The 23,746-nt window shown below is 36.5% G+C and overlaps 1 long non-coding RNA gene across 1 annotated transcript in view; it reads right to left on the minus strand.

Annotated features, from left to right (window-relative positions):
• LOC137651879 (uncharacterized) overlaps window positions 1-23,746 on the minus strand; it is a 192,791-nt gene that overhangs the window by 2,082 nt on the left and 166,963 nt on the right. The window contains exon 2 of the long non-coding RNA XR_011046115.1: window positions 1,082-1,336. This is a non-coding gene — a long non-coding RNA (uncharacterized lncRNA). The remainder of the gene's footprint in view (window positions 1-1,081; window positions 1,337-23,746) is intronic.

A 23,746-nucleotide genomic window follows, 5' to 3' on the forward strand; every position in this document is an offset into this window, starting at 1 on the left:
TCCGATGCATGCAGTACCCTACCTATTCAGAGCATTTACATGGGTAGAATTTAACTGCCACTTGATTTCTTAAAGGAGTTGGGTTAGCTGGCATTTGTAAATCATTAATTCAAGCCTACTGCTTGCATAGAAAACGAGAATCCTTCCTGCCGTCGTCAACCCTACAGTATTCTAATGTATTTACGAGTATGTTGGTTAATGAACTAACAATAATTATTCACTTACTTGTGCTCCGCCGTGGCTCTTTACGCTCCCAATTAAACATTATTTCACTGCTCCTCTGTTCTGGCAAGCTATACATGCTGCGCTACGCTCGTTCGCCGATTATGAGAGTATTTTGGCGAATGAAAAAATCGGTGAACCAACGTTATACATTACCCACTACTCAAAATCATGCAATCATTACCCCAAGAGTAGTAAGTGCCTTTCAGAGAATTTGTGAGGCAACGTTTTATATATATATATACATATATATATATATATATATATATATATATATATATATATATATATATATATATATATATATATATATATATATATATGTGTGTGTGTATATATGTATATATATACATATATACATTATAAATATATGTATATATATGTATATATACACATTATATATATATATATATATATATATATATATATATATATAATATATATATATATATATATATATATATATATATATATATATATATATATATATATATAATATATATATATATATATATATATATATATATATATATATATATATATATATATATATATATATATATAAATATATATATATACATATACATGCACATATATATACATATATATATATGTATATATATATACATATATGTATATATATACAAATAAAAAAAAATTAGATGAACAAATTAACATCACACGAATTAAAAAAACTGCAGGAAATCATACCAGCAATTTATATAATCCTAAAAGCCTATTTATCGTTACTAGCCAAGCTACAACCCTAGTTGGAAAAGCAGGATGCTACAAGTCCTATAAGGACTCCAACAAGGACAATAGCCCAGTGAGGAAAGGAACATAGGTAAACTTCATATACCTGTGTGTGTATGATACTGTAGATTGTTACACTATATGTGTAACATGGGATCTTTGCCTTCAGGTCTTGTGGGTAGATTTTCAGATGTTCACACAGGATACTGGATACTTAGCAAGGGCGGCGCCTGTCACCTTTCCTGTTTCTAAACTCGCGGTCGTACAGAGCACTAGTCTCCGTCCGTCTAGTCCTCAATGATTGTTTACAACGTTACGTCTTCTACTTCTCCCTTCCTGGCTCGGGACGGTAGGTCTGCGCCTTGATTAGAAGAGAATAGAACAATACTTCTAAAATACTTTCAACATAATACTACTTATAATGATAATTTGAAATTACTTACCCATGATTCAAAGGTTAAAGATTTCCACTGTCTTGGGTTAGAGTTCTCTTTCTTTAGAGTACACTCGGGCACACTAATCTATCTAGTTTCTCTTCCTCTTGTTTTTGTTAAAGTTTTCATAGTTAAATAGGAAATATTTATTTCAGTGTTGTTGCCGTTCTTAAGATATTTTATTTCTTCCTTGTTTCCTTTCCTAACTGGGCTATTTTCCCTGTTGGGCCCATTGGGCTTATAGAATCTTGCTTTTCCAACTAGGGTTGTAGTTTAGCAAATAATAATAATAATAATAATAATAATAATAATAATAATAATAATATAAAGCTATGCTATCTGATTATGTCTGTATTCACCATAGAGATATCATTAGTAAAAGATATTGCTATGAACTTGAGATAATCAAGGGAAAACAATTTATTACAAGACGCCAGACAGCAAAATGATCAAGACTTTCACACGCAGGTTCAAAAAGTTCCTGAGCTGGTGCAAAACTGCTTGTAATAAACAAAATCATTCTCATGATAGTAAAGAGATGCCAGACAAGAAAGTAAAAGAAACCATCTAGAATAATCTTAAGCATTAAAAATTGTTCCACATTCAGGTTTTAAAATATGTTTTGGAATAAATATATAAAAACAATGCCTGAAGACTCACCTTAAATATATCAACAACACCCACGACACCTCTCCATCTAAGCAAGGGACAGGGAGGGCCAGGCAATGGCTGCTGATGACTCAGCAGGTAAACATTATTATTATTATTATCATTATTATTATTATTATTATTATTATTATTATTATTATTATTACTTGCTAAGCTACAACCCTAGTTGTAAAAGCAGGATGCTATAAGCCCAGAGGCCCCAACAGGGAAAATAGCCCAGTGAGGAAAAGAAACAAGTAAAAATAATATATTTTAAGAAAAGCAACATTAAAATAAATATTTCATATATAAACTATAAAAACTTTAAAATAACAAGAGGAAGAGAAACAAGATAGACTAGTGTGTCCGAGTGTACCCTCAAGAAAGAGAACTCTAACCTAAGACAAAGGAAAACCATAGTACGGAGGCTATGGCACTACCCAAGACTAGAGAACAATGGTCTGATTTTGGAGTGTCCTTCTCCTAGAAGAGCTGATTACCATAGCTAAAGAGGCCCTTCTATCCTCACTAAGAGGAAAGTGGTTACTGAACAATTACAGTGCAGTAGTTAACCCCTTGGGTGAAGAAGAATTATTTAGTAATCTCAGTGTTGTCAGGTGTACGAGGACAAAGGAGAATCTGTAAAGAATAGGCCAGACTATTTGGTGTATGTGTAGGCGAGAGAAGGATCCAATGTAGTATTATCTGGCCAGTCAAAGTACCCCATAACTCTCTAGTTTTAGTATCTCAACGGGTGGCTTGTGCCCTGGCCAACCTACTACCTACAGGCTTCCCCAAACCCACATCCTTAGCTCAAAAGGATGGTGAGGTTGCAGACAGTAAAGGAACTAACAAATTTGAGCAGGTTTCGGACCCCAGTCTGGCGATCAGCAAGCAGAGACGTTACCATTAGGCCACAACAATCATAAAACCTGATAAATATCGGTTTTTTTTTAGATTTTTAGATTTGAGAATCAACACTCAAAATCAGAAGCTCAAAGTTGCAAGTAATTCTTTTATGTTGAACAGGCTGACATAAGTCTCTCTTCATAGGTTATATATGAGAGATCTTTTTTGAACGTTGTTACTGATCTGAAGATATTTTATATTCTTTATTCATTGCTTTTCATATAGTTTATTTATGTCCTTTTTTCCTGTCCTCAATGGGCTATTTTTCCCTGTTGGAGCTCTTGGCCTTATAGCATCCTGCTTTTCCAACAAGGGTTGTAGTTTAGATGATGATAATAATAATAATAATAATAATAATAATAATAATAATAATAATAATAATAATAATAATCCCATATGATGGTAGATCTACAAACGGGAAGCCTATGTGTATGATAATAATAATAATAATAATAATAATAATAATAATAATAATAATAATACCATGTGTTAGTAAATTTACAGACGGGAAGCCTTTGTGTCCATAAACGGATGTGGAAGCTTAGTAATTGTGATGTTACGAATAAACCGTTCATAAATTAGCCAATAAAAAAGACCCCAGAAGCAACCGCGTCCTGTTGAAAATGATTCTGCACGTTCACGGACAGGGACATAACCGTCGAAAAATTTACGGTTTTTGGAAACAAGTTAGTAAGCGGAATGAAACGCCTTGAAAATGTTCATGTGTCTCCGGGACAGGTTTTATTACTGAGGATAATGAGCTCGTGTTAATCGGTTAATTATTCTCCTTAGAGTTGTACATTTTCCACAATTTTGCCCACTAACTTGGAAGAGGACGAACGTGCTATTTATAATTAGTGCTTTTGTGAACAATGGAGGCAATGAAGATTGACCGTGGTCATAAATAAGAGCTTGGTCCATTTATTCAAATTTCTTTATTATTGAACCATGACCACGGTCAATCTGAAATGAACATAAAACATATTTAGAATAAATGATGAACAATGTATATACAGTAACTCAATGTTTATAACCCTCTACTGTTGTTATCTTCGCAATAGTATATTCACCCCTGTCGTCGTTTATGTATTTGTCTGTAAGCAACTTTACATAAAAACTACTGTACCGATTATGATCAAACTTGGTAGTCATGTTTGGTATGACCCAAGGATGAGTCTGTAACAGTTTGGATAATTCATTTATTCATGTTTGTTTGTCTGTAAGCAACTTTACACAACAGTACCAATTTTGACCAAACTTTGTAGTCCTGTTTGGTATGACCCAAGGATGAGTCTGTAACAGTTTGGATAATTCATTTATTCATGTTTGTCTGTAAGCAACTTTACACAAAAACTAATGTACCAATTTTGACCAAATTTGGTAGTCATGTTTGGTATGACCCAAGGATTAATCTGTAACAGTTTGGATCATTCATTTATTCATGTTTGTTTGTCTGTAAGCAACTTTACACAAAAACTACTGTACCAATTTTGACCAAATTTGGTAGTCATGTTGGGTATGACCCAAGGATGAATGTGTAACATTTCGGGTAAAATACATCTAAGTACAAGTACGCAGCAGCGCTTTGAAAATACTCGGAATGTTTAGTAAATGGCAAGTATTTTGTTGGTTTATTTTTTGTTTGTGAGCAACAATACGCAAATATAGACTATCTGAACCAAGAACAAATAGTAAATTTGGTGAAAGGGCTTTCAGCTACTGTGCGCCTAGACATTATAATAAACTGCCAACTGAAATGAAGGACCTAAAGGGAGCAATTGAATTTAAGAAGAAACTAAAGACATTACTTTTCACAAGATCATATGATTTGGAAGACGCTACAATCAAAGAATTGTATAAGTTATAATGAAAATGTTTCGTTAGATGATTGATATGGACCCAAAGAGAAGTAGTTCACTCGACTTCAGTGGAGGGTTGGATTTAAACCTAAAACAAGTAATCAAGTAAGCAAATAAATACTACTAAACCAATTTTAATGAAACTTGGTGGACATGTGGGGTATGACATAGGACAAATCAATTGTATTTTGAAGACAATACACCGAAGTATAAGTACGCAGTGGAGTTAAGAGCAAATTAGGATTGCCCAGAATGACGAAGGCATGCTCTCTACCTAGTGCCCTTCTACCTAGCTCGTGTTTTGGGTAGCCTCAACTTATGCGGAACACGGCCTCTAAAAGCATTGGCAGCCCGTAAGAGAACATATGTCACAAGTTGTTGTTGTTATTATTATTATTATTATTACTATTATTATAAGAGAACATATGTCACAAGTAGTTGTTATTATTATTATTATTATTATTATTATTATTATTATTATTATTATTATTATTATTATTATCATTATAAGAGAACATATGTCACAAGTAGTTGTTATTATTATTATAATTATTATTATAAGAGAACATATGTCACAAGTAGTTGTTATTATTATTATTATTATTATTATTATTATTATTATTATTATTATCATAAGAGAACATATGTCACAAGTAATTGTAATTATTATTATTATTATTATTATTATTATTATTATTATTATTATTATTATTATTATTATTACTACAGTAGCTCAGCTACAACCCTATAGTCAATTTTTTTTAGTGAGGCAGATTTGCACCGACTCGCAGGGGTGCCCTTTTATTTCGGAAAAGTTTCCTGATAGCTGATTGGTCGGAAGTATTCGGACAAAAATACTTCCCACCAATCAGCTATAAGGAAAATTTCCGAGCTAAAAGGGCACCCCTGCGAGTCGGTGCAAATCTGCCTCACTAAAAAAAAAAAAATGACTATAGTTGGAAAAGCAGGATGGTTAAAGCCAAAGGGCTCCAACAGATAAAAATAGCCCAGTCAGGAAAGGAAATAAATAAACTACAAGAGAAGTAATGAACAATCTAAATAACATGTTTCAAGAACAGCAACAACATTAAAATAGATCTTTCGCAAATAAACTACAAAGAGACCTATGTCACTTTTTCGACATAAAATCATTCGTTGTAAGTTTAAACTTTTCAAAAGAGGAGGCACTCTTTAGCCATGGTAAGCAGCTCTTCTAGAAGGACACTCCAAAATCAAACCATTGTTCCCTAGTCTTTGATAGTGCCCTAGCCTCTGTACCATGGTCTTTCACTGTCTTGGGTTGTAGTTCTCTTGCTTAAGGGTAAACTCGGGCACACTATTCTACCTTATTTCTCTTCCTCTTGTTTTGTTAAAGTTTTTATAGTTTAAATAGGAGGTATTTATTTTGATGTTACTGTTTTTGAAATATTTAATTTTTCCTTGTTTCCTTTCCTCACTGGGCTATTTTCCCTGTTTGGAGCCCCCTGGGCTTATAGCATCCTGCTTTTCCAACTAGGGTTATAGCTTAGCAATTAATAATAATAATAACCGCTTTGTATCGCACGTGAGCACATGCGTCGAAGACTCGGAGGATTCATCCAACCTCCAGAACGTCAAGATTGGCTCCTTAGCCTATAAATCTTCGGCTAATTCAGCGCAGTCTATAAACATCACCCCTATTGACAATAGCTGTTTTAGATTAGCACCGCCCGATGGCGATGATCCAGCATCGAAGAGCGTAAGATTCTCTTCCTTCGGGTCAACACAGCGACACGCGTCTCCGTCTGTAAAGTTCCTCGGAGCCACAGTTCCAAGTGGCGTCGTGAGCCTTAAGGAACGGATGGGGGATTTGAGATTAGTGTCGTGAGGGCTGTATAATTGGACACGTCAAACCTTGAGCGTTGCCATCATCATCATCATCATCTCTCTCTCTCTCTCTCTCTCTCTCTCTCTCTCTCTCTCTCTCTCTCTCTCTCTCTCTTTCTAGGCCCTTTAAGGAGAAGGGGTATTGGCTGGGGGAGATAAGGTTGGAGGGGGGGGAGCTCACCGTCATGCTATATTATAGCTGTACCATTTATCAAGATAATATTAAGCATCTCACAATCACGCTATCTGTTCCTAAATCTGTTTAACTGTAAAGAAAATACACACACACACAGAGACACACACACACACACACACACATATATATATATATATATATATATATATATATATATATATATATATATATATATATATATATATATATATATATATATATATATATAAAGACTGCTGGTTATAAAGTATAACTATTTGCATAAATTCAACTTTTACCCATTATGAAGTGGGCAAAAATACACTTCCTTTCTTCCAGCTTGACCTCTCTCTCTCTCTCTCTCTCTCTCTCTCTCTCTCTCTCTCTCTCTCTCTCTCTCTCTCTCTCGATAAACGAACACTGCACTTTGTTAGCCTAATCAGGTGGACACTTCGCCCTCCGGGGACACCCTTCTACCTCCAAGCCGGATGCTGAGAGAGGCTCACAACACCTGTCTGGGTCCCATCTGTCCAAGGCATGGAGTCGCCACTCGCCGTGGCCTTCACCTACGACCCGCTGGGGGCACAACGCTCCTGCTGGGGGACTTCGGGAGACACTCCAGCGTAGAATTTAAGGAATATTAATAATTGAAGTGATGTTTGATTGATGTTTTCAGTTTGATGTCAGTCAACTCCGTTTTGATAAGCCATCGGCGTTTTTTATCTCGAACGTCCTCTCTTTTTTAGATGGAGTGTCAACTCTTGTTTTATTGAAGCCCTTTTACCTACTAACCTGTCCACGGTGTAATTTAATGACCCCGTTAGTTGAAGTCTCTCTCTCTCTCTCTCTCTCTCTCTCTCTCTCTCTCTCTCTCGGGGGTTTCTGTTTTTTGTCTCAATTTTAACTTTAACTACTGTGTATTTTCTTCTCTCTCTCTCTCTCTCTCTCTCTCTCTCTCTCTCTCTCTCTCTCTCTCTCTCTCTCTTTGGGGTTTCTGTTTTTCTGTCTCAATTCTTACTTTTACTGCTGTGTACTCTCTCTCTCTCTCTCTGGGGTTTCTGTTTTTGTCTCAATTTTAACTTTTACTACTGTGTATTCTCTCTCTCTCTCTCTCTCTCTCTCTCTCTCTCTCTCTCTCTCTCTCTCTCTCTCTCTCTCTCTCTGGGGTTTCTGTTTTTTACTCTCATTTTTTTACTTTTACTACTGTGTATTTTCTTCTCTCTCTCTCTCTCTCTCTCTCTCTCTCTCTCTCTCTCTCTCTCTCTCTCTCTCTCTCTCTCTCTCTACTTCCCGTTTTTATCATTGTGCTATACTGTATATCAGGCAATTTTTAGGTAATCTACCGAGCTAGATTTTAATGAAACCGTCGACCAAATAAAAGTTCTATTTCTCTACACTCAACTGTGATTGCCAAACAATTCCTCTTCACCCAAGGGGTTAACTGCTGCACTGTAATTGTTCAGTGGCTACTTTCCTCTTGGTAAGGGTAGAAGAGACTCTAGCTATGGTAAGCAGCTCTTCTAGGAGAAAGACACTACAAAATCAAACCATTGTTCTCCAGTCTTGTGTAGTGTCATAGCCTCTGTACCATGGTCTTCCACTGTCTTGGGTTAGAGTTCTCTTGCTTGAGGGTACTCTCTGGCACACTATTTTATCTAGTTTCTCTTCCTCTTGTTTTGTTGAAGTTTTCATAGTTTATATAGGAAATATTTATTTTAATGTTACTATTCTTAGAATATTTAATTTTTCTTTATTTCCTTTCCTCACTGGGCTATTTTCCCTGCTGGGGCCCCTGGGCTTAGAGCATCCTGCTTTTCCAACTAGGGTTGTAGCTTAGCATTTAATAATGATAATAGTATGATTCACGGTACTGCAATAGTAATTGAACCAATAGCAAGTACAGAGTATTCTTGATATATTCATAAACTGAATTTTTATTTTAAGAGGGACGTACTTCGTTGCAAAAGTTGTTTAGATAGACTTATATAAATTCCTTTATGTTTTGCTACCCACTGCTTGTATGTTTGATTGTGATTAGCATTACTCAAAAACTATTTGACCGAATTTCTTGAAATTTGGAATTTTCTTTTTGAGAGACTTACTATGTTGTAAAGGTTATGTGTTGATGGGCGTGTATCTATTCGTTTAATAATAATCTTGGATAGTGCCCCAGCCTCTGTACCATGGTCTTCACTGTCTTGCGTTTGAGTTCTCTTGCTTGAGGGTACACTCGGGCACACTACTCTATCTTATTTCTTTTCCTCTTATTTTGCTAAAGTTTTTATAGTTTTTATAGGAGATATATATTTCAATCTCGTTGCTCTTCTTAAAATATTTAATTTTTCCTTATTTCCTTTCCTCACTGGGGTATTTTCCCTGTTGGAGCCCCTGGGCTTATAACATCCTGCTTTTCCAATTAGGGTTATAGCTTAGCAAGTAATAATAATAATAATAATAATAATAATAATAATAATAATAATAATAATAATAATAAAACCTGAGTGAATTTGTCTTTGATAAACAAAAATAAGAAATTGTTTTTTCCATTTGCCTTGAAACAAATAAAAAGTTTATAATCCGATGTTTATCTAACTCATAACCTGACTATATTTTTCTTTGATAAAAAAAAAAAAAACTTGGTTTTCCATTCTTGTAATAAATAAACAGCTCTCCTAAATACTTTTATTACTTTATAATTCGATGTTTATCATACTTACTCAAAACCTGACTGTATTTGTCTTTGATAAAAAAAAAAAAAACTTGGTTTTTCCATTCTTGTAATAAATAAACAGCTCTCCTAATTACTTTTATTACTCTATAATCCTATGTTTATCATACTTACTCAAAACCTAAATGTATTTGTCTTTGATGAACAAAAAAAACCTTGGTTTTTCCATTCTTGTTAGATACAAACCCTCCTCGCAACATGTTCCTCCCGGACGTCTCAATAATTTCCAACGATCAGAAGCGACTCGCTTTGAGGTCTCTCAGAGGTCCCCTCATTAGTCTTGGCTGAAGTTTATTATTCTAGAGGACACTTAATGTCACAATTTGGTCAGAATCTATTCTCACTTTCGCCCGCTAACGAGGATGAAGGACTTCAGACGCTGGCTTAATCGCGGCACTGCTCGTGGCTGGACGGTAGATAATGCAACGAGCGAGGATCTCTTAAAAACACTTTTTATTGTCGGGGCAGAGACTTGGTCTCTCTTTCGCTCGGACGTTGATGAGACAGTGACAATTATTCGAGTGCCAGGGCGAGGAGACGTCGCCTGACATTATGGTTTTAGGCTTAAAATGTGGTTTCGTGATAAAACATTTTGGGAATTCAGACACCAAATTGCTCGTCGCGATTTGAGGCCTCAGGCTTCATCTCGGGACTGCTTAAACATTTGTGGTTTCTTGTCTACTGTCAGGAAATGAAACGTCTCCACTGTCAGGAACTGAGACAGGTCCACTATCATGAATTGATGTCCACTGTCAGGAATTATACGTGTCCACTGTCAGGAATTGAAATATGTCCAATGTCAGGAATTGAAATGTGTCCACTGTCAGGAACTGAGACAGGTCCACTATCATGAATTGATGTCCACTGTCAGGAATTATACGTGTCCACTGTCAGGAATTGAAATATGTCCAATGTCAGGAATTGAAATGTGTCCACTGTCAGGAACTGAGACAGGTCCACTATCATGAATTGATGTCCACTGTCAGGAATTATACGTGTCCACTGTCAGGAATGGAAATATGTCCAATGCCAGGAATTGGAATGTGTCCAATGTCCGGAACTGAAATGTGTCCAATGTCAGGAATTGATATCCACTGTCAGGAATTGAAACATACCCACTGTTAGGAACTGAAACGTGTCCACTGTCAGGAACTGAGACAGGTCCACTATCGTGAATTGATGTCCACTGTCAGGAATTAAAATATGTCCAACGTTAGGAATTGAAATGCGTCCAATGTCAAGAACTGAAATGTGTCCAATGTCAGGAATTGATATCCACTGTCAGGAATTGAAACATACCCACTGTTAGAAACTGAAACGTGTCCACTGTCTGTCAGGAATTGAAGCATGTCCCTTGTCAGGAATTGAAACATGTGTACTATCAGGAATCGAAACATGTCCATTGTCATGAACTGAAACATGTCGACTGTCAGGAATTGAAACATGTCTATTATCAGGAATTGAGACATGTCCGCTATTAGGAACTGAAACCTGTCCATTATAAAAACTGAAACATATCCACTGTCAGGAATTGAAATATTTTCACTATCAGGAACTGAAACATGTCCACTGTCAGGAATTCAAACACGTCCAATATCAGGAATTGATATCCACTGTCAGGAATTTAAACGTGTCCACTGTCAGGAACTGAAACATGTCCACTGTCAGGAATTCAAACATGTCCAATATCAGGAATTGATGTCCGCTGTCAGGAATTTAAATGTGTCCACTGTCAGGAACTGAAACATGCCCACTGTCAGAAATTCAGATATGTCCACTATCAGGAATCGAAACATGTCCACTGTCAGGAACTGAAACATGTCCACTGTCAGGAACTGAAACATGTCCACTGTCAGAAACTGAAGCATGTTCACTGTCAGGAACATTAAAATGTCCATTGTCAGGAACTGAAAGATGTCCACTGTCAGGACTTGAAACATGTCCATTATCAGGAATTGACACATGTCCACCATCAGGAATGGCAACATGTCCACTATAAAAATTGAAACATGTCCACTGTCAGGAATTGAAACAGACCCACTAGCAAGAAAGAAACATGTCCACTGTCAGGAATTTAAAAGACTTTAGTTTGATCGCTTACAACAAACCAACCTAGTCATGGTGTCCCTGACTTGCACAGCTTTACTAATCATGGTTATACACAAACTATTTCACTGCATTAAGGTATCCTCATATATATATATATATATATATATATATATATATATATATATATATTATATATATATATGTGTGTGTGTGTGTGTGTGTGTGTGTGTGTGTGTGTGTGTGTGTGTGTGTGTGTAGTGATTGAATTCTGTCTATTACAGGAATAAAGATCCAGACGGAAATACCTTTCCATGATATGTGTTTCGGCCTGAGCCAGGATTCAAACTGATGCCTCCAGAGTCAAAACAAAAACTGTCACCCACTTTGACAACTCGACCATCAGGAGAGATAAGAATTGACTCCAATTGTGATGTCTATATTCATGTTGACTTAGATTTTCTACTTGGGATCAGAATCAAACGATCCCTCTAGTAATTATTATTATTATTATTATTATTATTATTATTATTATTATTATTATTATTATTATTAATACCGGTTAAGCTTACACCAGAGATGTTTGGGAATACGAATATTTTCATTTTAATTAAGTTGCTACCTTTACTGACCATAACCTCAAAATCTAACAGAAAAACGACAGCAAGTATGAATAAATAAGCAAATAACAGCAACAACACGAACATGCTAGCTGCAGTAGCAAAGAAACAAAGGAAGAAGAAGAAGAAGGAGAAGAAGAAGAAGAAGAAGAAGAAGAAGAAGAAGAAGTAGTGATATTGCATCTCGGCGTAGTCAGCGCGCTCCCAATTTACACCAACATAAATCTCCCGGGATTTAACCGCGGATAAATTTCCCCAGATTTAACCGCGGATCTCTTGATGAGAACGTCTGTCACCACAAAAGGAAGCGCAATCAATTGCCTCCTATATCCTCTTGGCCGTTTGCAAGGGCCCCCATATTCATTTTCTTATGCTGTCTAATTATGGACCGGGCATAACGTGGGAATAGCCAGCCAGACTAGAAAAACTAGCGCGCGGGACCCGCGGTAACATGGCCAGGGTGACTAGACAGTATGGTTCGGAATGAGACGCGCAGGTGAAGACCGTGTGGTATGCCAGCTATGTCTCTCTCTCTCTCTCTCTCTCTCTCTCTCTCTCTCTCTCTCTCTCTCTCTCTCTCTCTCTCTCTACACCAACGGCTGGCTGGTCGCACTCTTGCTGCTCCTGCTGCTGCTGCTACCTCATGCTGGAGGCAAAAACAATAACCTGGGCATTTCTTAACGTGTTGGAATCTCCCGGAGCCAAGATGAAGCAATTAGCCTAAGTGACTCAGGTGGAGACATGCTTATCCATACTGCAGATTCAGGAGGTAAGACTTATTTTTTTTATTATGAAGCACTTGTTGGAAGGGGGTCGTAAATTCCCTTTTATCTTTTGATCTTTCTGGGAGTATGTCTTTTCCATTCTCTCTCTGGCTTTTTCTTTGTTTCTGCTCATCTTTTTTTTTGTTGTTGTTGTTGTTAGTCCCGGTGTTTGCATCGTCCGTGAGCAGGAATAAGGCTGATAATTGGATTTTCTCTGGCACGTTTTGATGTCGTGAGGTGCAGATCTTTGGAGAGAATTACTTTGTCTGTACTTAGCGATAGTTTTACATGATGGAGAATATATATATATATATATATATATATATATATATATATATATATATATATATATATATATATATACATATTTATATATACATTTATATACGTAATTTATATATATATATATATATATATATATATATATATATATATATATATATATATATATACACATATAATATATATATATATATATATATATATATATATATATATATATATATATATATATATATATACATATTTATATAGGTAATTTATATATATACACACATATAATATATATATATATATATATATATATATATATATATATATATATATATATATATATATATATATATATCTCATTGATAAAAAATAAGTTAGAAATTAAAACCTATATTAAGTTGCAGGGCTCTTGTAGTTCATATAGGAAATATTTATTTCAATGTTGTTACTGTTCTTAAAATATTTTATTTTCCCTTGTTTCCTTTCCTAACTTGGTTATTTTCCCTGTTGGAGCCCCTGGGCAAATAGCATCCTGCATGTTCTAACTAGGGTTGTGGCTTAGCAAGTAATAATAATAATAATAATAATAATAATAATAATAATAATAATAATAATAATAATAATAATAATAATAAATATCGAGAAATTAAAAAAAATAACTAGATGATATTACAAGACAAATGATTACGTATAGGCTAAACACGCAGAGAGAGAGAGAGAGAGAGAGAGAGAGAGAGAGAGAGAGAGAGAGAGAGAGAGAGAGAGAGAGAGAGAGCTAACAGGATATGGAAGGTCGAGACCGTTAAGAACAAAAAAACCTAAATTTTGCGTGTGATAATATTGCAAATATGAAAATCGCGTCTTCTAGTTATTTCGAAGACGTGCTTACATTTTTTTTGCAAACAGATTCGCATAACCCAACATGTATTTATATACATCTCTCTCTCTCTCTCTCTCTCTCTCTCTCTCTCTCTCTCTCTCTCTCTCTCTCTCTCTCTCTCTCTCTTTCAGACTATAGAGGAAAAAAGTTATCAATTTTTTGTTAATGGATAGCATATCTTCATCGACTTAAAAAAAAAAAATGAAAAGAAAATTAACAGAAAATCTAAATCAAAACCGGATGCAAGAATATATATATATCTATATAATGAAAAAAATAGGATTTTAAACTTCTATTAAAAAAGTACTCACGACTAAATATATTTTTTATTTAAAAACATATTTAATGTAAATAAAATATGATAAAAAAGTATCCACGAGTCGTTATATTTTTATTTAAAAACATATTTAATGTAAATAAAATAGGATTTAAAACTTCTATTAAAAAAGTATTCACGGCTGAATTTATTTTTTATTTAAAAACATATTTAATGTAAATAAAATATGATTTAAAACTTCTATTAAAAAGGTATTCACGACTAAATATATCTTTTATTTAAAACATATTTAATGTAAATAAAATATAATTCAAAACTTCTATTAAAAAAGTATTCGCGACTAAATATATTTTTTATTTAAAAACATATTTAATGTAAATAAAATGTTTTAAAACATTTATTAAAAAAGTATTCACGAGTCGATATATTTTTTATTTAAAAACATATTTAATGTAAATAAAATATAATTCAAAACTTCTATTAAAAAAGTATTCGCGACTAAATATATTTTTTATTTAAAAACATATTTAATGTAAATAAAATGTTTTAAAACATTTATTAAAAAAGTATTCACGAGTCGATATATTTTTTATTTAAAAACATATTTAATGTAAATAAAATATAATTCAAAACTTCTATTAAAAAAGTATTCGCGACTAAATATATTTTTTATTTAAAAACATATTTAATGTAAATAAAATGTTTTAAAACATTTATTAAAAAAGTATTCACGAGTCGATATATTTTTTATTTAAAAACATATTTAATGTAAATAAAATATGATTCAAAACTTCTATTAAAAACGTAATCGCGACTAAATATATTTTTTTATTTAAAAACATATTTAATGTAAATAAAGTATTATTTAAAACTTCTATTAAAAAAGTATTCACGAGTCGATATGTTTTTCATTTAAAAACATATTTAATGTAAATAAAATATGATTTAAAACTTCTATTAAAAAAGTATTCATGACTAGATATATTTTTTATCTAAAACATATTTAATCTAAAAAAAATAGGATTTAAAACTTCTATTGAAAAAAGTACTCACGACTAAATATATTTTTTATTTAAAAACATATTTAATGTAAATAAAAAATAATTAAAAAATTCTTTTAAAAAAAGTATTGACGAGTCGATATATTTTTATTTAAAAACCTATTAAGATACATTGTAAAAATTACAATTTCAAATACAAAATATGTAAAATAAAAAAATGTAAATATATGATGATGTACTGTATATATGTTATAAATTGTAAGATTGTAAATGTGTATTTTATAATGAAATAAAAATAAAACTTTTCGAGACAAACATAAGCAAAAATGACCTCCGTTTAATTTCGTTGGCCAATATGATTATTTGCTGTTGCTAAAAGAAAACTTATTCTGTTAGGTGACACGAATAGTTAATGAATAAAATAAATAACCCACTGCAGAGTAATTTTGCAATTTTTTTGCAATGGTTTGACTTGATACTGGTAAGGTCACATCCCTAAAAGTTTGAATATAACGACACCAAAATTAAAAGATAGAAATCTCAAAGTCTCTATTTATTTACATTTGGCCTTTTGCCTTCTTCTTCACCAGAATAACTTTGCAATTTTTAGCAATGGTTTGACCCAATACTGCTAAGGTCACATCCCCCAAAGTTCGAATATAATGACTCTCAAATCAAAGAAAGAACTCTCAGGTCTCATATTTATTTACTTTTTTCCTTCTTCTTGTGCTGAGTAATTTTGCATTTTTTAGCAATGGTTTGACCCAATACTGCTAGGGTCACGTCCCCCAAAATTCGAATATAACGATTTCGAAATCAAAAGAAAGAAATCTCAAGTCTATTTATTTACCTTTGGCCGTCCTCTTCTCCTTCTTCTTCTTCAAAACCTGGCGGCAAGAAACCCCCATTATGCCAGAATTCAAACGTTGCTTCCGTGAGGGTAATGAAGCATTAAAAGACTGCCGGACGTAATAGACGGTAAAAGTCTGAAGGTGTCCGAAGAGTGAATTATGAAATTACTTAGCATCATCAAGATCATCGGCTGTGAAATAAGCGTGAGTCAGCACTCATTATGAGAGGCTAATATTTCATGAGCAGCTTCACCGCGGGGGGAAAAATTGAGGCATAAACACCGACTAATGATCTTAAAAATGTCAGTTAAGGTGATTAATTACAGATTCTGGGATAATCAGTCTGTGATATCACTAGAACCTCTCGGCCGCTCCTTTCTCACTCCTTTTTTCTTGCTGGTCAGCTTCTGGACTGGATGAGTGTTGTTTTCCTGCTCCTGTGTGGCCGGGGAAATTGATACTTGGGGTTTCCAGGATCTGTGAGAGTGGTTTGGTTAAATAAAGTAGGTGATAAACGGAAGTTAATCAAGTAGTAAAGTGGGAAAAGGGAAGTTGGTGAAGTAGTAGACTGGGGGGAAAAGGAAGTTGTTGAAGTAGTAGACTGGGATCTGAAGGGTTTGGCCAAGAAGTACATTGGGACCAGAATGGTTTGGTCAAGTAAAGTAGATGGAAAGGAAGTTGGTGAAGTAGTAGACTGAGGAAGAAGGAAGTTAGTTAAGTAGTAGACTGGGGAAGAAGGAAGTTGGTGAAGTAGTAGACTAGGGGAAAAGGAAGTTGGTGAAGTAGTAAACTGGGAAAAAAGAAAGTTGGTGAAGTAGTAAACTGGAAAAAAAGAAAGTTGGTGAAGTAGTAGACTGGGATCTGAAGGGTTTGGCCAAGAAGTACATTGGGACCAGAATGGTTTGGCCAAGTAAAGTAGATGGGAAGGAATTTGGTGAAGTAGTAGACTGGGGAAAAAGGAAGTTGGTGAAGTAGTAGAATGGGGAAGAATGAAGTTGGTTAAGTAGTAGACTGGGGAAGAAGGAAGTTGGTGAAGTAGTACAGTGGGGAAGAAGGAAGTTGGTGAAGTAGTAGAATGGGGGAAAAGGAAGTTGGTGAAGTAGTATATTAGGGGAGAAAGAAGTTGGTGAAGTAGTATATTAGGGGAAAAGGAAGTTGGTGAAGTAGTAGACTGGGGAAAAAGGAAGTTGGTGAAGTAGTAGACTGGAGAAGAAGGAAGTTGGTGAAGTAGAAGACTGGGGGAAAAGGAAGTTGGTGAAGTAGTATATTAGGGGAGAAGGAATTTGGTGAAGTAGTAGACTGGGGAAAAAGGAAGTTGGTGAAGTAGTAGACTGGGGAAGAAGGAAGTTGGTGAAGTAGTAGACTGGGGGAAAAGGAAGTTGGTGAAGTAGTATATTAGGGGAAAAGGAAGTTGGTGAAGTAGTATATTAGGGGAAAAGGAAGTTGGTGAAGTAGTAGACTAGGAGAAAAGGAAGTTGGTGAAGTAGTAGACTAGGGGAAAAAGAAGTTGGTGAAGTAGTAGACTGGGGAAGAAGGAAGTTGGTGAATTAGTAGACTGGGGGAAAAGGAAGTTGGTGAAGTAGTATATTAAGGGAAAAGGATGTTGGTGAAGTAGTATATTAGGGGAAAAGGAAGTTGGTGAAGTAGTAGACTAGGAGAAAAGGAAGTTGGTGAAGTAGTAGACTAGGGGAAAAGGAAGTTGGTGAAGTAGTAGACTGGGGAAGAAGGAAGTTGGTGAAGTAGTAGACTGGGGAAAAAGGAAGTTGGTGAAGTAGTAGACTGGGTGAAAAGAAAGTTAGTGAAGTAGTAGACTGGGGAAGAAGGAAGTTGGTGAAGTAGTAGACTGGGGAAGAAGGAAGTTGGTGAAGTAGTAGACTGGGGGAAAAGGAAGTTGGTGAAGTAGTATATTAGGGGAAAAGGAAGTTGGTGAAGTAGTATATTAGGGGAAAAGGAAGTTGGTGAAGTATTAGACTGGGGAAGAAGGAAGTTGGTGAAGTAGTAGACTGGGGAAAAGGAAGTTGGTGAAGTAGTATATTAGGGGAAAAGGAAGTTGGTGAAATAGTAGACTGGGGAAAAAGGAAGTTGGTGAAGTAGTAGACTGGGGAAGAAGGAAGTTGGTAAAGTAGTAGACTGGGGGAAAAGGAAGTTGGTGAAGTAGTATATTAGGGGAAAAGGAAGTTGGTGAAGTAGTATATTAGGGGAAAAGGGAGTTGGTGAAGTAGTAGACTAGGAGAAAAGGAAGTTGGTGAAGTAGTAGACTAGGGAAAAAGGAAGTTGGTGAAGTAGTAGACTTGGGAAGAAGGAAGTTAGTGAAGTAGTAGACGGGGTGAAAAGGAAGTTGGTGAAGTAGTAGACTGGGCAAGAAGGAAGTTGGTGAAGTAGTAGACTAGGGGAAAAGGAAGTTAGTGAAGTAGTAGATTGGGGAAGAAGGAAGTTAGTGAAGTAGTAGACTGGGGAAGAAGGAAGTTGGTGAAGTAGTAGACTGAGGGAAAAGGAAGTTGGTGAAGTAGTATATTAGGGGAAAAGGAAGTTGGTGAAGTAGTATATTAGGGGAAAAGGAAGTTGGTGAAGTAGTAGACTGGGGAAAAAGGAAGTTAGTGAAGTAGTAGACTGGGGAAAAAGGAAGTTGGTGAAGTAGTAGACTGGGGAAGAATGAAGTTGATGAAGTAGTAGACTGGGGAAGAAGGAAGTTGGTGAAGTAGTAGACTGGGTGAAAAGGAAGTTAGTGAAGTAGTAGACTGGGGAAGAAAGAAGTTGGTGAAGTAGTAGAGTGGGGAAGAAGGAAGTTGGTGAAGTAGTAGACTGGGGGAAAAGGAAGTTGATGAAGTAGTATATTAGGGGAAAAGGAAGTTGATGAAGTAGTATATTAGGGGAAAAGGAAGTTGGTGAAGTAGTAGACTGGGGAAAAAGGAAGTTGGTGAAGTAGTAGACCGGGGAAGAAAGAAGTTGGTGAAGTAGTAGACTGGGGGAAAAGGAAGTTGGTGAAGTAGTATATTAGGGGAAAAGGAAGTTGGTTAAGTAGTAGACTAGGGAAAAAGGAAGTTGGTGAAGTAGTAGACTGGGGAAGAAGGAAGTTGGTGAAGTAGTAGACTGGGGAAGAAGGAATTTGGTGAAGTAGTAGACTGGGGGAAAAGGAAGTTGTTGAAGTAGTATATTAGGGGAAAAGGAAGTTGGTGAAGTAGTAGACTAGGAGAAAAGGAAGTTGGTGAAGTAGTAGACTAGGGGAAAAGGAAGTTGGTGAAGTAGTAGACTGGGGAAGAAGGAAGTTAGTGAAGTAGTAGACTGGGGAAGATGGAAGTTGAAGTAGTAGACTGGGGAAGAAGGAAGTTGGTGAAGTAGTAGACTAGGGGAAAAGGAAGTTAGTGAAGTAGTAGATTGGGGAAGAAGGAAGTTAGTGAAGTAGTAGACTGGGGAAGAAGGAAGTTGGTGAAGTAGTAGACTGGGGAAAAAGGAAGTTAGTGAAGTAGTAGACTGGGGAAGAAGGAAGTTGGTGAAGTAGTAGACTGGGGAAGAAGGAAGTTGGTGAAGTTGTAGACTAGGGTAAAAGGAAGTTAGTGAAGTATTAGACTGGGGAAAAAGGAAGTTGGAGAAGTAGTAGACTGGGGAAAAAGGAAGTTGGTGAAGTAGTAGACTGGGGAAGAATAAAGTTGGTGAAGTAGTAGACTGGGGAAGAAGGAAGTTGGTGAAGTAGTAGACTGGGGGAAAAGGAAGTTAGTAAAGTAGTAGACTGGGGAAGAAGGAAGTTGGTGAAGTAGTAGACTGGGGAGGAAGGAAGTTAGTGAAGTAGTAGACTGGGGAAGAAGGAAGTTGGTGAAGTAGTGGACTGGGGGAAAAGGAAGTTAGTGAAGTAGTAGACTGGGGAAGAAGGAAGTTGGTGAAGTAGTAGACTAGGGAAGAAGGAAGTTAGTGAAGTAGTAGACTGGGGAAAAAGGAAGTTAGTGAAGTAGTAGACTGGGGAAGAAGGAGGTTGGTGAAGTAGTATATTAGAGGAAAAGGAAGTTGGTGAAGTAGTATATTAGGGGAAAAGGAAGTTGGTGAAGTAGTAGACTGGGGAAGAAGGAAGTTGGTGAAGTAGTAGAATGGGGAAGAAGGAAGTTAGTGAAGTAGTAGACTTGGGGAAAAGGAAGTTAGTGAAGTAGTAGATTGGGGAAGAAAGAAGTTAGTGAAGTAGTAGACTGGGGAAGAAGGAAGTTGGTGTAGTAGACTGGGTAAGAAGTAAGTTGGTGAAGTAGTAGACTGGGGAAAAAGGGAGTTAGTGAAGTAGTGGACTGGGGAAGAAGAAAGTTGGTGAAGTAGTAGACTGGGGAAGAAAGAAGTTGGTGAAGTAGTAGACTAGGGTAAAAGGAAGTTGGTGAAGTAGTGGACTGGGGAAAAAGGAAGTTGGTGAAGTAGTAGACTGGGGGAAAAGGAAGTTAGTGAAGTAGTAGACTGGGGAAGATGGAAGTTGGTGAAGTAGTAGACTGGGGAAGAAGGAATTTAGTGAAGTAGTAGACTGGGGAAGAAGGAAGTTGGTGAAGTAGTAGACTGGGGGAAACGGAAGTTAGTGAAGTAGTAGACTGGGGAAGAAGGAAGTTGGTGAAGTAGTAGACTGGGGAAGAAGGAAGTTAGTGAAGTAGTAGACTGGGGAAGAAGGAAGTTGGTGAAGTAGTAAACTGGGGGAAAAGGAAGTTGGTGAAGTAGTAGACTGGGGAAGAAGGAAGTTAGTAAAGTAGTAGACTGGGGAAGAAGGAAGTTGGTGAAGTAGTAGATTGGGGAAAAGGAAGTTAGTGAAGTGGTAGACTGGGGAAGAAGGAAGTTGGTGAAGTAGTAGACTGGGGAAGAAGGAAGTTAGTGAAGTAGTAGACTGGGGAAGAAGGAAGTTAGTGAAGTAGTAGACTGGGGAAAAAGGAAGTTAGTGAAGTAGTAGACTGGGGAAGAAGGAAGTTGGTGAAGTAGTATATTAGGGGAAAAGGAAGTTGGCGAAGTAGTATATTAGGGGAAAAGGAAGTTGGTGAAGTAGTATATTAGGAGAAAAGGAAGTTGGTGAAGTAGTAGACTGGGGGAAAAGGAAGTTGGTGAAGTAGTAGACTGGGGGAAAAGGAAGTTGGTGAAGTAGTATATTAGGGGAAAAGGAAGTTGGTGAAGTAGTAGACTGGGGAAAAAGGAAGTTGGTGAAGTAGTAGACTGTGGAAGAAGGAAGTTGGTGAAGTAGTAGACTGGGGGAAAAGGAAGTTGGTGAAGTCGTATATTAGGGGAAAAGGAAGTTGGTGAAGTAGTATATTAGGGGAAAAGGAAGTTGGTGAAGTAGTAGACTAGGAGAAAAGGAATTTGGTGAAGTAGTAGACTGGGGAAGAAGGAAGTTGGTGAAGTAGTAGTCTGGGGAAGAAGGAAGTTAGTGAAGTAGTAGACTGGGGAAGAAGGAAGTTGGTGAAGTAGTAGACTGGGGAAGAAGGAAGTTGGTGAAGTAGTAGACTGGGGAAGAAGGAAGTTGGTGAAGTAGTACACTGGGGAAGAAGGAAGTTGGTGAAGTAGTAGACTGGGGAAGAAGGAAGTTGGTGAAGTAGTGGACTGGGGAAGAAGGAAGTTAGTGAAGTAGTAGACTGGGGAAGAAGGAAGTTGGTGAAGTAGTAGACTGGGGGAAAAGGAAGTTGGTGAAGTAGTAAACTGGGAAAAGGGAAGTTGGTGAAGTAGTAGATTGGGACCAGAATGGTTTGGTCAAGTAAAGTAGATGAAAAAGAAAGCTGATGAATCGTTAGACCGTGGAAACAGGAAGTTGGTGAAGTAGTAAACTGGGAAAAGGGGAGTTTGTCAAGCAATAGACTGGGAAAAAGGAAGCAGATGAAGTAGTAGAAAGAGGATACAGGAAGTTGGTGAAGTAGTAGACTGGGGAAGGAGGAAGTTGGTAAAGTAGTAGTCTGGGAAGAGAAGTTGGTGAAGTAGTAAACTGGGAAAAGGGAAGTTGGTGAAGTAGTAAATTGGGAAAAGGGAAGTTGGTGAAGTAGTAGACTGGGACCCGAATGGTTTGGTGAAGTAAAGTAGATGAAAAGGAAAGCTGATGAATCAGTAAACTCTGGAAACAGGAAGTTGGTGAAGTAGTAAACTGGGAAAAAGGAAGTTTGTCAAGTAATAGACTGGGGAAGAAGGAAGTTGGTGAAGTAGTAGACTGGGGAAGAAGTAAGTTGGTGAAGTAGTAGACTGGGGAAAAAGGAAGTTAGTGAAGTAGTAGACTGGGGAAGAAGGAAGTTGGTGAAGTAGTAGACTGGGGAAGAAGGAAGTTGGTGAAGTAGTAGACTAGGGTAAAAGGAAGTTGGTGAAGTAGTGGACTGGGGAAAAAGGAAGTTGGTGAAGTAGTAGACTGGGGAAAAAGGAAGTTGGTGAAGTAGTAGACTGGGGAAGAATGAAGTTGGTGAAGTAGTAGACTGGGGAAGAAGGAAGTTGGTGAAGTAGTAGACTGGGGGAAAAGGAAGTTAGTGAAGTAGTAGACTGGGGAAGAAGGAAGTTGGTGAAGTAGTAGACTGGGGAAGAAGGAAGTTAGTGAAGTAGTAGACTGGGGAAGAAGGAAGTTGGTGAAGTAGTAGACTGGGGGAAAAGGAAGTTAGTGAAGTAGTAGACTGGGGAAGAAGGAAGTTAGTGAAGTAGTAGACTGGGGAAGAAGGAAGTTAGTGAAGTAGTAGACTGGGGAAGAAGGAAGTTGGTGAAGTAGTATATTAGGGGAAAAGGAAGTTGGTGAAGTAGTATATTAGGGGAAAATGAAGTTTGTGAAGTAGTATATTAGGGTAAAAGGAAGTTGGTGAAGTAGTAGACAGGGGAAAAAGGAAGTTGGTGAAGTAATAGACTGGGGAAAAAGGAAGTTGGTGAAGTAGTAGACTGGGGAAGAATGAAGTTGGTTAAGTAGTAGACTGGGGAAGAAGGAAGTTGGTGAAGTAGTAAACTGGGGGAAAAGGAAGTTGGTGAAGTAGTAGACTGGGGAAGAAGGAAGTTAGTAAAGTAGTAGACTGGGGAAGAAGGAAGTTGGTGAAGTAGTAGACTGGGGGAAAAGGAAGTTAGTGAAGTGGTAGACTGGGGAAGAAGGAAGTTGGTGAAGTAGTAGACTGGGGAAGAAGGAAGTTAGTGAAGTAGTAGACTGGGGAAGAAGGAAGTTGGTGAAGTAGTAGACTGGGGAAGAAGGAAGTTAGTGAAGTAGTAGACTGGGGAAGAAGGAAGTTGGTGAAGTAGTATATTAGGGGAAAAGGGGAAAAGGAAGTTGGTGAAGTAGTAGACTGGGGAAGAAGGAAGTTAGTAAAGTAGTAGACTGGGGAAGAAGGAAGTTGGTGAAGTAGTAGACTGGGGGAAAAGGAAGTTAGTGAAGTGGTAGACTGGGGAAGAAGGAAGTTGGTGAAGTAGTAGACTGGGGAAGAAGGAAGTTGGTGAAGTAGTATATTAGGGGAAAAGGAAGTTGGTGAAGTAGTATATTAGGGGAAAAGGAAGTTGGTGAAGTAGTAT

This window comes from Palaemon carinicauda, chromosome 13 (assembly GCF_036898095.1).
Source record: "Palaemon carinicauda isolate YSFRI2023 chromosome 13, ASM3689809v2, whole genome shotgun sequence".
Taxonomy (NCBI): domain Eukaryota; kingdom Metazoa; phylum Arthropoda; class Malacostraca; order Decapoda; family Palaemonidae; genus Palaemon; species Palaemon carinicauda.